The sequence below is a fragment of the Ceratotherium simum genome, chromosome 34 (genome assembly GCF_057802395.1).
Source record: "Ceratotherium simum simum isolate JZ-2026a chromosome 34, ASM5780239v1, whole genome shotgun sequence".
Taxonomy (NCBI): Eukaryota; Metazoa; Chordata; class Mammalia; order Perissodactyla; family Rhinocerotidae; genus Ceratotherium; species Ceratotherium simum.
This window is the reverse complement of record NC_141933.1, coordinates 21,656,182-21,670,698: the sequence shown is the minus strand read 5'-3', so window position 1 is coordinate 21,670,698 and position 14,517 is coordinate 21,656,182. Positions and strand designations below refer to the sequence as shown.

At 38.0% G+C, this 14,517-nt stretch overlaps 1 protein-coding gene across 17 annotated transcripts in view; it reads right to left on the bottom strand.

Moving 5' to 3' along the window:
- The window catches only part of PHF21A (PHD finger protein 21A), a 182,296-nt gene that overhangs the window by 149,257 nt on the left and 18,522 nt on the right, over nucleotides 1-14,517 (bottom strand). For 11 of the 17 annotated variants that reach the window (XM_087423069.1, XM_087423064.1, XM_087423059.1 and 8 more), the window contains 2 exons: nucleotides 4,427-4,467; nucleotides 2,686-2,797 (listed from right to left, as the gene is read on the bottom strand). The gene's annotated coding sequence lies outside the window, so the exon portion shown is untranslated. Of the gene's footprint in view, nucleotides 1-2,685; nucleotides 2,813-4,426; nucleotides 4,468-14,517 lie in introns of all 17 variants that reach the window. The other 6 variants (XM_087423053.1, XM_087423062.1, XM_087423061.1 and 3 more) reach the window with 2 other exon arrangements.

Below are 14,517 nucleotides of genomic sequence, written 5' to 3'. Positions count from 1 at the left end.
TAAATAAATAAAAACTCCACAAACCGACCAAATAAAAATAATAATCAAATCCCACTAAAAAAGGCAGCTGGGATGTCTAGAAAGAACATTCGCTCTTCCCAAAAAACAAAAAAAACCTGATTATACTTACTCGCTGTGTAACTGCTCTCAGCCTCAGGGTTTCTTAAATTTGTTTGTTTGCTTATAAATCAGGAAAATGCCAACAGTATCATCTACTTCATAAAACTATTATGAGGTTTAAATAAGGTGAAGTTACATGAAAAGCCCTTTGTAAACTGTAAAGTTCTAAGCTGTTTTTAACACGCTTAACTCTTTTATTCATAAACAAACTTTCTAATAAACTTCTCAATACAGTATATTGCTGAGAAGGCTGTAAGCGTTATTTTCAAATTCTCTAAGAACGAGGCTTCTAGGGCTGGCCCCGTGGCTTAGCGGTTAAGTGCTCGCACTCCGCTGCTGGCGGCCCAGGGTTTGGATCTCGGGCGCACACCGACGCACCGCTTTTCCGGCCATGCTGACACCGCGTCCCATGTACAGCAACTAGAAGGATGTGCAGCTATGACATACAACTATCTACTGGGCTTTGGGGGGGGGAAATAAATAAATTAATTAATTAAAAAAAGGAGGCTTCTATTTTTCTCAGCATAGTTCTGCTTAGAGATATGTGACCTCAAGTCTTTCATTATGATTCTAAAAATACAGTAATGCTATAATTCTAAATTTACTGCTAAGAAACACTGCTCTGTTCCTGAATTGATATAAACCTTTCTCTAATCAAAACTCAACTCACCGACCAAGTTTCTCTAACTAACAGTAAGTCCGTAATACATTGTGCCTCCAGACTGAATTCCCTAAAAACGGACAGCTCCGTGTTCTCTATACCATATATCTACTTAGTGTAAGACTCTACTTTTGATCTATATTCTCAGAATAGCGTTTAGAGTAGATTTAATTAATTTTTTAAGATACAGTCATGTGCCGCATAATGACATTTTGGTCAACAATGGACCACATATACAACAGTGGTCCCATAACATTAGTACCTTATAGCCCAGGTGTGTAGTAGGCTATACCATCTAGGTTTGTGTAAGTACACTCTATGTTGTTCACACGAGGAAATGGCCTAACGATGCATTTCTCAGAATGTATCCCATCATTAAGCGACAGTTGACTCTATGAAAAATTAGAAAGTCTTGACAGATCTATGTATCCTTATTTGTCACATGCTTAATACTAAAATATCAGGTTTTAATTTGTACAAAATACTTATTTCTTAATATGTATCTAACATGCGAAGAGATAAAATAATATCTTTAACTTTTAACTAATAGTGCTAAAAATTACCACAGATGCTAAAATGATAAAATTCTTTTAGGAGTCCTTATTGAAAATTAACATTTACTAACATGAATCAATAAAAATGACATTAAAAAACCAACACGAGGCCAGCCCAGTGGTGTAGTGGTTAAGATCGCACACTCCGCTTCAGCAGACTGGGGTTCACGGGTTCGGGTCCTGGGCGTGGACCTACGCACCGTTTATCAAGCCATGCTGTGACAGGCGTCCCACATTTCAAGTGGAGAAGGATGGGCACAGAGGTTAGCCCAGGGCCAATCTTCCTCAGCAAAAGGAGGAGGATTGGCAACAGGATGGTAGCTCAGGGCTAATCTTCCTCACCAAAAAAAAAAACAACATAATGCTTGTTTTCTTATTTTCATGGTGGTATTTCTTTGGTGACACTTCACACGTCAACAGAAAATACTACTGCACAAACAGCTTGGCAATCTTGATTTTAGAGGCTATCTTTTGAATCTGGCAAGGTTACTGTGCTCAAATCCTGGTATTAGAGCTGTTAACAAAAATCATCTCAGCTAGTGAGACTGATGTTTCCTAAACATTAAATTTATATTTACATATATATGTGTGTGTATATGTATATGTGTGTGTGTGTGTATATATATACACAATTAGATTTATGAAATCTGAATGTCTGAATATGTTTGAGTATAAAATATGTATCTTCGCTTTCTCTGTTTTCTATCTTTTTTCTTGGGGGGGGCGGGGCACCTAGGTCCTCATTTAATAAAAAAACAAGGAATCCCTACACAGTTCATCCATCTGCAGCACAAGGGTGTGATATTCTGGTCAAGCAGGGTTCCCCCACAGCATCCTCCCCTCCCTAGGTCTGCTGCACTGCCCTACACTTCTCCCTACCACCAGTGTTCATTCTCATGTCCAGTTTCCACCTCAGCCTCCTGGGCCCAGCCCTGGCTGCCACACACACCTTCTTCTATTTCCCACCTTTCTTTACAGAAATGAAGCATGTCTACTAAAATCATCCCAACTATACCCAACAACAAGAACGTTGAAGTAAATTTTAAAACTCACAGAAATTCAAAATAAAGAAGGCTACAGAGCAGTATATAAGAGCAAAGTGACAAGGAGGCCGAGATTTTAGATTGGATGCCACAATTACTAGAATGCTATTTAATGATAAAAAATAGTCCAGACAAGCCTGGCCAGAATCATACATATATTTACTACACAAAGGATAACACAAGAGGATGTGGTAGTCTTGGCATAACCAATAAGTACTTAATAGAAGTGGAAGTTATGGGAGATAGAGTTCAGATCAATTTAAGGAAGAGCTAAGGATTAGAGCTGTACAAAAAAGGAATGGGTTACCTTATGAGGTAGTGGGCTCCCTGTCATTAGAAGTATTCAAGAATGCTGCATATCATATCCCCCTCTTGGAGATTCACAATGCACATTAGCATATTAAAGGTTCTGAGAAGTCCTGCAGTAAAGAAACCTGTTTAACTTTGTTTAACGCAGCATTTCCCAAATTATTTGACCACAGAACATTTTTCCCACACCCACCCCACCTCAATAATATTTATTCATTTCTGTGGAACTAGAGCTCCTCAGAATACAGTACAGAAAATAATGAGCTACACATCTTTTTAAAATGTAGTATTCAATATGTACCCGAGTAACAACCTGTCAGGGATACAGGAGGAAAAGTTGCCACAGTGGGTAACAAAGCTGGAAGAGAAGGCACTTCAGGTCCCTTCTCTAAGATTCTATGGCACTATCACATCTCAAAGTAAAGCACTATAGGGTCTTGATTATTTATTTAAAAAGGTCCATGAAAGGCAAGTAGAATAAAAAGGTAGTAAATGCAAGGTTAATTGGTTCCAGTGCCTCCCTTTCATGTTCAAAGCCAATCCCTAAACGGTAAGCGAGACCCCTCAAGGACCACAAGTTATCAAAAAGAAGCCTTAAGCAAAAATCTACTCCACTTACTAAGTTAATTACTATTTGAGAGAGAGAACTGAAAACAAGAACAAAAATGAAAACAAAAAGGGGTAGCCTTGGGGCCGGCCCCATGGTGTAGTGGTTGAGTGCTCACGCTCAGCTGCTGGCAGCCCGGGGTTGGGATCCCGGGCGCGCACCGACACACCGCTTGTCCGGCCATGCTGTGGCGGCGTCCCACATAAAGTGGAGGAAGACGGGCACAGATGTTAGCCCAGGGCCAGTCTTCCTCAGCAAAAAGAGGAGGACTGACATGGATGTCAGCTCAGGGCTGATCTTCCTCACCAAAAAAAATAAAAAGAGAGTAGCCTTGCATTAGGGGACTACCCTATTTCAAGCTATCTTATTTGAGTTTAATTTTTTTATCATAATACACGCTCTCCAAATAGGGTTAATATTTGTTTGATCCTTAGTCACTAGACTGCACTGTGCAATCTGTGATCTTGAATTAGACATTCAAAGAAATGATTAAGTGTGATGATTTATAAGCTGTTGAAGTAGACATTAAAGTACATACTAGGAAAAGACGTGTTTGCCTAGATGCCCCACACTGCCACATTTCTCTCTCTCTCATTTTTTCCTCTTTAAGAATGATATGAAACAACACACACTAAAGATGTAATTTATCAGACATGAAGCCACTCCAACATTAAATTTAAGAATATAAATACTTATGAGTCCCAAATTTCAAAGTCAAGGTTCCCACAGTTACATTAACCTAGCCATTTTGCACATACACTAAGGTCATCAAATTTAACAGCATATTAAGTAATACAAAACACTATGGGAACCTTAACTTTTGAATTTCCTGACTTTTGAATTTTCAGCACTAACCACTGCATTAAGGACATTTTTGGCAAAGGGGACCTTTATATTTTAACAGGTTATTGAATGCAGGAACATGCAAACCTAGCAGTATTATTAGAAACACAAACGCATTTGAGATACGGCTATGTGAAATCAGACAAAAATTCACTTTCACTCAGTGCAAACAGCAAAGCCTCATTTCTGGGAAAGACCTTTTTTGAAGAAAAAAAAAAAATCACTGAACATTTACATTATTATCCAACTAGCATCAGGCACACTATGCCTGCCCGGTAAAAGTACTTACCAATTTTAGGGAAACTAGCTCTCCTTCAGCTCCCTTGCTCCCTACAACAGAAAAAGGGGAAAAGGGAATTAGACTACAAACACAGATGTTCGACATGTCATCAAAAGCTGAAAACTTAAATATTTCTATCTGCTTTTAAGAAGAAAAAAAAACCAAAACACACAAAAATCTCCAAAGTTTTAAACCCAAAAGAAAAAAAGGAAGAGATAGGTAGTTTTTACACAAGGAAAGAACTCAAGGGCAGTTAAGTCTCTAACTTCCAGTTTTTTCAAGCTAAGGAAAAATAAGTAGTCAATGGCTTCCCTTTCCTAAGAGACACACAGAAATGAAATGCTCCTCATCTAAATAACACACAAATACACCCTCATCCCCAACAAATGACCTTCACTGTTTGTTGCTTTATATTAACAAATGAAGCTAACATCATTGGCCCTTAGTTTGGTCTACTTAAAAGGGCTTTTTTCTATTAACCTTGAAATGGATTTATGTAAGGCTCTAAAATTCACAGCATTTTATATGTATAGTCATAATTTTAATTAAACTTTTCAATCACATTCTTAAAGTCTCAACCACCTTAGACTGTAAACCACATAACACAAAAGGGACTCTCTACACCACATATTTCATCAGTGATAGAGCCAGAAAGAAAATCAAGGTTTTGGGATCCCAATCCAATGCTCAGTGATGTTTTTATCAATTGTGTTTTTTTAAGACTAACTAAACTCCTTTAAGTTGACTTCAAGGTCAAAAAAGTCAAGTCAGGCTATCTTGTTTATTTTTAACTCTTCCCTGCCCCAAACTTCTTTTTTAGTTTTAAAAAATCCTGCAATTTACACAATGTTATAAACCAATGTGACCTCAATAAAATAATAAAAAATAAAAGAAACGCATTAAAGTCTAAAAAAAAATTGGGAAACAAAAATTAAAACTTTACCCCTAATATTTTAGTATTAAATTTTTAAACTCCACATACCATGCTCTAAAACTATAAGTATCTTCCTTATGCTTTAAACATAGTACATTTGTGGACTGATGTTCCTCAATAGCTTTCTCATTTCCTCAAGGGATAGTTCAAAAAATCTTCAGGTCATCCAGATTATAAATTTTTATTTAATCATGTACAGTCATACCAAACATACAGTAAAATAGTCTAAAAGGGCCCCAATGCATGCAGTTAACATTCATTTCCAAAAGAAATTCAATTGGCTGTTTCATCCTGCCTTTTCTTTAGCAGCAGCACTTTTTAAAGTTCTCAAGTCCATATAAACGGCAATTTTAATCACCAAGATTAGAATGACTCCCAACCAAAAGAAAAATCATGCAAAAATCTGTAGAATGATGGAGTTATTAAAAAATGGATTCTCACAAGGAAAAAAAGTTATAACTATGTGTGGTGATGGATGTTAACTAAACTTACTGTGGTAATCATTTCAAAATACATACATATAGCAAATCATTATGTTGTATACCTAAATCTAGTATAACGTTATACGTCAATAATATTTCAACTAAAAAAAGTGGATGCTTAACATTACAGATACCTACAGGACTCCGTAACACTCAAAACGGCACCAGGCCCAACGTAAACACTCAGTAAATATCGGTTAAATAAACAAATTGACTGAGTGGACCCTGAACTCTCTGTTGCAGCTTATTTTCCCTGTTAGGCATTTCTTGTTAGCTCTTTCAGGCTGGGGATAATTTCTTACGCATCGATCTCCCAAAGCATTATTTGTTAAATGAATGACTTTGGATAAAAACTGTTGATTAGTCAGTAAAATATTACCATTTTAAAATATAATGAAAAAAAGATTGATAAAGTAGACTAAATTAAAATTAAGAACTTCTGTTCATCAAAAAAAAACACCATTAAGAGCATGAAAAAACAAGCCACAGACTTGGAGATGATAATTGCAACACATAGAATAACAATGGTGGGCCGGCCCCGTGGCTTGGTGGTTAAGTGCGCGCGCTCCCATGCTGGCGGCCCGGATCCCGGGCGCGCACAGAGGCACCACTTCTCCGTCCATCCTGAGGCTGAGTCCCACATACAGCAACTAGAAGGATGTGCAGCTATGACATACGACTATCTACTGGGGCTTTGGGGGAAAAAATAAATAAATTAAAAAAAAAAAAAAAAGAATAACAATGGCTTATACCCAGAATACATAAAATATGTTAAAACTCAAAGTGATCAGGATAGGATTGGGATTTCAACTTTTATTTATACAGCATTTGAGAAAGTATAGTCAGAGAAACTCTTCTGAAAAGTCATAATCAGTAAAAAGGCACAATGAACGTATACCTTATCTCCAGGACATTTTCCCCAAACATCAGTATCAGAGTCAACCCCAAATTGATAAAGAACTTTACCATGATATCATGAAACCATGACATCATAAAACTACTCATAAAATTGCTTGCAAGGACTGCAGAAACCACATAGGAAATCAAAGCCTGAGAGGTTAAGTGACTTCCCCGGAGGGCACACAGCTAGTTGGTAGTGAAGTGGAGAAAAGCTTACAGACCCTGAGATTCCCTTGACTGAGCTGGCCTTTCCACTAGACCTCACTTCCTCTTAACCAGCTGCAGCAGTTACTCTTCTAAGAAACAAACTACAATAAATACTGGCCAAATATTTTTGGAAAAGTCTGAAGATAAAGTTTCAAAGAAAAATCATATAAGTAAGCTATCCGGGGCAGGTTTTCAAACCTGAGATCCTTTATGCCTAAGGGATCCCGGTGAATGGGCTTCAGAGGGGTTTGCCAACTCCATGATACCATATGCTAAATTCGGTAAGTATGAGAATTCTGGGAAGAGGATCCACAGCTTTAATAAGATTCGCAAAGTGGTTCAGATACCCAAAAGGAGTAAATTGTTTTTAGACTAGTGATTCTTAAACACCGTGCATCAGGCCGGCCCCGTGGCTTAGCGGTTAAGTGTGGGCGCTCCGCTACTGGCGGCCCGGATTCGGATCCCGGGCGCGCACCGACGCACCGCTTCTCCGGCCATGCTGAGGCTGCGTCCCACATACAGCAACTAGCAGGATGTGCAGCTATGACATACAACTATCTACTGGGGCTTTGGGGGAAAATTAAATAAATTTTAAAAAAATTAAAAAAAAAAAAAATTCAAACACCGTGCATCAGAACTACCAGTGTTTCTTCTGAAGACTGATTACTTAGTGACTACCATTTAGAAATTGATAAAAAAGAAAAGCAAATATTTTATTTCTATAATTTAATAAGAACGAGTTAGCAGCAAAAAAGATTTATATATAAATTTGTACTTTTTACACTATCCATATGCAAAACATATTTAAGTCTGAATTGTAAGTTTGACTTCCTCATGTTAAGCGGATTGAAAGTCCACTTAATTTGTTTCTCACATACATTTCACACTTGTAGCTAAGGTAGTTCAAAATTTTAACCATATTTGCTTAAACTTTTAAAATATAGATTTGTTCTTGAAAAATACATTCAAAACAGAAGTTGGAGTAAATAAAATTATTTTTGCTTTTAGAGATGAATATTATCTTGCTAACATCACATGATTTTTTGCAAACTGAAGGTTGTTCACCTCTCCAGAACTTCACAGGTAGTTGCTTTAATTAGAGCTGATAAAGAAATGAATCATTCAGATTTCTGATATGGTTATAAAATTTAAAATATGAGCAATAAATTAAAGGTGATTAATAACTACTTCTTAAGTACCTTTGTAACATATCTAAAACCTTTGTATATGAAGAATATATATTAAACAATAAACAAATTTTGCAGAGAAAAAGGTTAACGCTAGATCATGTTTTAAATTAGGCTAAAATTCATCCCACTACAAATTTCAAACGATTAAGTTTATAGTCTGTGCTCAATCATAAATTTTGATAAAGGACTAGAATAGCACAGATAATTGTCATTCAAAGACACTTTAAAATGTCACCTTACACAGAGGATTCAATCTCTTCTCTTCTACTACCCCAAGCTGATACACTAATTTTATATACAATAAGTTTTACTGCTTTTTATCTGCCCTCCCTAACTTCTCACAGCAAGTATAATAAGTTTGAAATAAATTTAAATGCAAATAAGTGCTCAGAAAAAAAGCAGAATCTGCTTAATGAGATTTAGTCCTTTAGGCCCCAATATCATAATCATCCCTCTTGCCCCCATCCCTCTTAATCTTACCCTCTCATGGACATCCCTCTAGCACTTCTCCCCTCATTCTCAAGAAGCATCAATTTTTCCCTCCTTACTGGATCCTTTTGTTTCTTCTATTTTAAAAAAAAAAGCCTCCCTTGACTCCGTATCCCTCTCTAGTTATTGTCCCATGACTATGCTCCCACTGACAGCAAAACTCCCTAAAAGACTTAACCACACTCACGGTCTCTAGTTCCTCTCCTCTCCTTCTCTACTGCACCCACTCCATCAGGGCTTTTCCTCCTTCCATTCTTGTTGAGAGCACGAATGACCTCCCTATTGCTGCATCTAATAGGAAAGTCTCAGCCCTCACTTCCTTGCTCCATCAGTATTATTTGACCCAGCTGATGGGTCTTGAAACCCTTTCTTCTCCTGACTTCCAGGACACCACCTGCTCTTAATTTTCCTCCTAATCTCTCTGGCCACTCTTCCGGGTTTCTTTTCCTGGTTCCTTCTCATCTCTCAAGACCTCAAAATGTTGAACTGCCCCATGGCTCAGTTCTTGGAACTCTTCTCGTTAGGTAACCTCACCCAGTCTCATGGCTAAAAAAGGATCTGTACATTGGTGACTCCCAACCTTTTATCGCTAGCCCAGACCTTTCCTCTGAATTCCAAACTCACATACCCAACTGCCCACTCAACACTTGTCAAATAGGTTTCTCAAGCTCAACAAATCCAAAACTAAACTCTTGACTACCTATCCCTCACCCTCCTCCTCAGACATCCCCATGTCAATAAATGGCAACTCCATCGCTTCAGGTCAAAACCTGAAAGTCACCACAGACTCCTCTTTTTCCCACACCCTACACCCAATCCAACAGCTAACCATCTTGCCTCTACCTTCAAAATACACCGACTTTGACCACTTGTCTCAATGCCACTACCACTTCCTTGGTCCAAGTCACCACCATCTTTCACCTAGATTAGTGTAATAGCCTCCTAACTGGCCTGCCCACTCCCATCTTTGTCCCCCTACAGTCTATTCTCTCAGCACCCAGAGTGACTTTTTCAAAATCCAAGACAGATCTGGTTACTCCTCTGCTTAAAACCCTCCAATGGTTTCCCACCATAGAGAAAAAGGTAAAGTCTTTTACAATTGCCCACGAGGATCTAAATGATCTGGGCCTCTGCTCCTCTCAGACCTCATCCTGCCCCTCTCCCCGTTGCTCAATCTGCTCCAGCCACACTGGCCTCTTTTTGGTACTTCAAAAACTCCAAACAAGCTCCCTTCTCAGGCTCTTCTACTTTTCCCTCTGGCTGAACACTCTCCTCCATCAAATACCTTCATGGCTCACTCCCTCAAAATGTTTACGAAATCTACAGCAGTTGCAAGAGGAGAACACTAAGATAAAGACTAAAACTGTCATCAGAATTGCTCCCCTCTCCAAACTTTTACTTTAGGGATGCTCTTTCTTATGCCAAGAATACCCTTTTACTTTTCTCTGCCTATCCAAATCTCACCCAGTCCTTCAGGTCCAGAGCACTCTCAGAGTATTTATCATCTCTCTCATTCATTTTAGAATTTAAACACATAATGTCTCACATTGTAACTTATACGTCTTATCTCCCTAAACAGACTACACACACACACACACACAAGTAGAGTAGAAATAATGCCTTGTACAAGTAGTTTTCAAACCTAGATCAGGATAACTCGAAAGCTTCAAAAAAATATAGATTCATAGGCCCTATCCTTAAAGATTCTGAATTCATTATGTCTGATTTGGAGCCCAGATATCTGTATTTTTCTAAAGTTCCCCCAGAAGATTCTGATGGGTAGCCAGGATTAGGAACCATAGCCTTACAGTCCACTATTTCCTTAGTACCTAGGAAAGCAGGCCCTCAAATAGCCTAAAGCTAGAATGGATACCCCAGAGTACCAGATCCATACCTTCATTTCATAGGGGAATAGCGGTCCAAGAAGTCTAGATGACTAGCCAAAAGCTACAAAGATAATAAGAGGCAAAGTCCAGCCTAAAATCCAGATTAACAGCTCTCAATCCAGGAATTCTTCCATTAGACTGTGCATAAATAAAGTAATAAAAATCCACAATTCACAGATAGGCGTATTAGTGATTATCTAATACTTGACCAGTGACTGCAATGTCCAAGCTCTAAGACAGTGCACGTTATTAGCCTCTATACGCTTGAAAAATGTGAGCAACATTAGCTGACAAAAGATCTAAGAGGCCAGAGAGCAATTGTGGGAAGGCTGACAAAAAAATTTTTTTACTAAGTCCTCTTACAATATGCACAAAAACTGGTAAAATCATTTATTTTGTAGTTGAGATGTATGATGAGAAATAAACGGAAGGAAGAAATCTTGCTTCATCATGCCATAAAGTACAAAAGTCCTTATTCACAAGCTTCCACAGCTCACAAAGCTATGTTTTCTGAGTCTAATCATCATAACGTAAACTTCTTAATTACAGATCAAACTTAGTAAATCACCCCATATCCCAAGACAGCTCAAACTCTTATCTTAATAATCAGTTAACCTTAGGACTCTTCAACATCAACAACAACAAAACAACCTGGGTATCTGTAAGGCATTACAGAGGAATTGGGGTTGATCTTGGCGTACAGGGATTTACGAAGTGCCTCCTATTACCACTAATGGGAGTTCTGGGTGTGCACCATCAGCGCCAAGGAGGAGGAGCAACGCCCAGCACCGCATCTGTGAAAACACTTCCTACTGTACTAACTGCAACTACTGGGAGTTGTTCTCTCAGAAATGGGATAATAGAACCAAATTCCTGTGTCTCTAAAGCACAAAGATAATTCAAATACAAGTCACTAAGGAAGGTCATTGGTAAACACCTGATTAAAAAAATATAGAGAAAAAGCTAAACTAAAAGAACAATGAACACACTAAGCCAATTTTATAAAATAGCACCAATATGCACAGAAGAAACTAGTGAACTGCTGGAGATAAAATACCTCACACAAAAATTCAACAGGACCAGAACAACCAAATCTTTTAAAATCAAAGCACAGTAAACCCAACTGTAGCCAGAAGCTTGTCCAAAGAAACACACGCACAAACCAAACCAAAACAAAACCTCTTCCACTGCTGGAGCCCTAAGTACACTACAACTCTGCTTTTAAAACACAGAAGCAAACGCCTGGTGCATTGACAGGCAGCAATAATCCCAGAGAACTTCCAGACAAATGGATAAGGAGCCCAAGCTGCCGAGGACAACCAACACTAACTAAAGATTACAGCACCTTGCTGGGCTCCATGCTGCCTCACTCCTCAACATAGCACCGCTGCACTCACCAGGCTGGAAAAGGAGCAGGTGCCTTTCAGGCTACAGGAAAATTAGTCGCACACACACACACACACAAGGAACGATATTCTTCCACTTGAAGGGGCTTAAGAAGTGCAAGGCTTTGTTGTAGGCCTAGAAAACTAAGAGAGGGCCTTACCAAAGAAGTGAGGAAAAAGCCAAGGTTTATCCCAAACTCGCACTCAAAGACTAAAGGAATTAACATCTATTTCAATTAAAAAGCTTTGGCAACAATACATTATTTTAAAAAGAAAGAGAAATTGAGATTTTCCCCATTTCTACCCCCAAAAGAAAATTAGAATCTTTTCCTTCTGACTACACAGGTTTAGCTCCACAACACAAATAACAAAGAATCCTGACTTAAGGCCTGAAAACTAAAAATGGTTCCATAACAGTCACATTTCTTCAAAAAATCTTAGTCCAACATATTGATTCTTTATCATCACTGCGATCATTAATGAACATTTAGCTTTTCATCTGTACTTTGAAATGTCAATGAGAAACTGAAACAGCTACAATATGCTGGGGATTTTAACTTTTGAAACACAAACCACAAAGAAACAGGAGTCTGAGGCATAAAGCCTCAATCACACTGATAAGTAAGTGGTCCTAAAACCTGAAAGTGAAAGCAATACAGAGCAAAAAAAGAAGTTTCCTTGCTATTAATGCTAGCCTTTAAAACCAAAAATATGTTCTGTTACAGAAGACTGAAATCAGGGCTTCCATTAACCTTGTTAAAAAAAAAAAATCCCACGAGCATGGATTTTTTTCCTCGGTCTCTTCATCAGAGCAGCATGGGGTCCCATTAGGCACCCTATTTTACTTCCACCTTATAAATAACGTTAGCTATTCAATTTTTCCATGGAAACCAAGTACAGAGAAACCCACTTAAATGAATACCGGTTAAAGGAATAAGTTTTATTTTAGAAAGGTTTCGCTGCTCTAGATGAACTCTACTGGGGAATACTACAAAGTCGTCTTAAGTATAATTTTTTAAAATATATTTCTAGTGTAGAGGGAGCTTATTAAAGGTCCTATTAAATAAGTACACTCCTCGCACTAAACTAAATGTGCCAAACAGCATCATAACGTTAAAGACACCTTTTCAACGCACTACACAGGGGTTTCGATGCACAGCTCCAATGACTATGGTTCCTCATGCACTGGGGTGGAATAATTACTCCTATGGGCCTAATTTAAACTAATAAAAGCAAGGAAATTTAGAAATAAGGCTACCATCACCTTGTAGTGACTAGTAACGAACAGGCCCCACAACACAGGCACATGCACGACTCAGGACTTGCAAAGAGGAGCGAACAGGGGAGCAAATAACTGAGTGCCTCCTCACTGTTACCAGGTCCAGGGGTAGCAGGCAGTTGAAATTCCCTCCTCAACAAACTATTTTACAAGTTATAATATGCATTCCTTAGTCAATCAATATATACACTGGGGTGAAATAGAATATGCAGAAGGAGAAATTGCAGAACAAAATATAGTGATTTCTAACTTTAAGCTGATTTAAACACTGCCCTACATACTCTAGAAATGACCATTATTGGTGGCCCATACAAAAGTTGCAGATAGGCAAGTGTACATAAAATAAAAGGCAACTCATAAGAATAGTAAATTCAAAACTAATAATCTTGAGTTTCTAAAGACAGAAGGGGGAAGAAAACTAAAATCCTTCCAGCAGATGTGGTTCATCAGTAAGCTAGTGGTGGCTCAGATTTCTTCAGTAAGTTAAAAGGCAAACGACAGTACTATTATCCTAAAAGGTGATTACCAATATTAAATTTACAATGTATGAAAACAGTTAACATTCTCATACACACTCTGCCTTTGAGCATACCAACGTGTCTATTTGTAGTGCATGTCTTAAAAACATAAAATTACATCCTTGTATGTTTCACACACTAACGATTGGCAAAATGCTGATAATTGTAGAAGTTAGGTTAACAGGTATGTGGGGGTTGTTAATATTATTCACTCAACTTTTGTGTATGTTTTTAAATTTCCATAAAAAGAAGTTTTAAAAAATCCTATAGATAAAGCTAAGGCTCTTGTCTGATATGTTCTTCTCTAGGTGTAATTAAATAATAGATGAAAAAACTTGGCATGGATCTTAGAAGCTATTAAATTTAAATCCAACATAGCCATTAGAACATAACCACAGCTAATTTCCAAGTTTTACTTTTCTTACCAAAACAAATCAGTTAACAGTTGAAAACCACTAGGAGAAATCTGGAAAGGAAAGGGTCTGCTACTTTGTAACTACCAACTAATGAAATGTAAACAATCAATACATAATAACAAGGCATCACAGCCCTATTTTACATTTTACAAACTAAAAATTCTACTAGCCCTCCCTATTACTAAATCAAAATACTTTCAGAATCAGCAACACCAACATGTCCTCTCCAATTAGGTCCACAGGTCTACAGAGGGCAATCTAATAAACTAACACTTCCTGTTTCCCTTATCTTAGTGAAGTAACAAAGCTGCCCCTCTCCCCACTACGACCCCACCTCACCTGCTACCAGAAAATACAGCAACTCCTGAGGTAAAAAGGGCTTTTCCTATTCTTTCCTTTAGTCCAGAGAGAAAA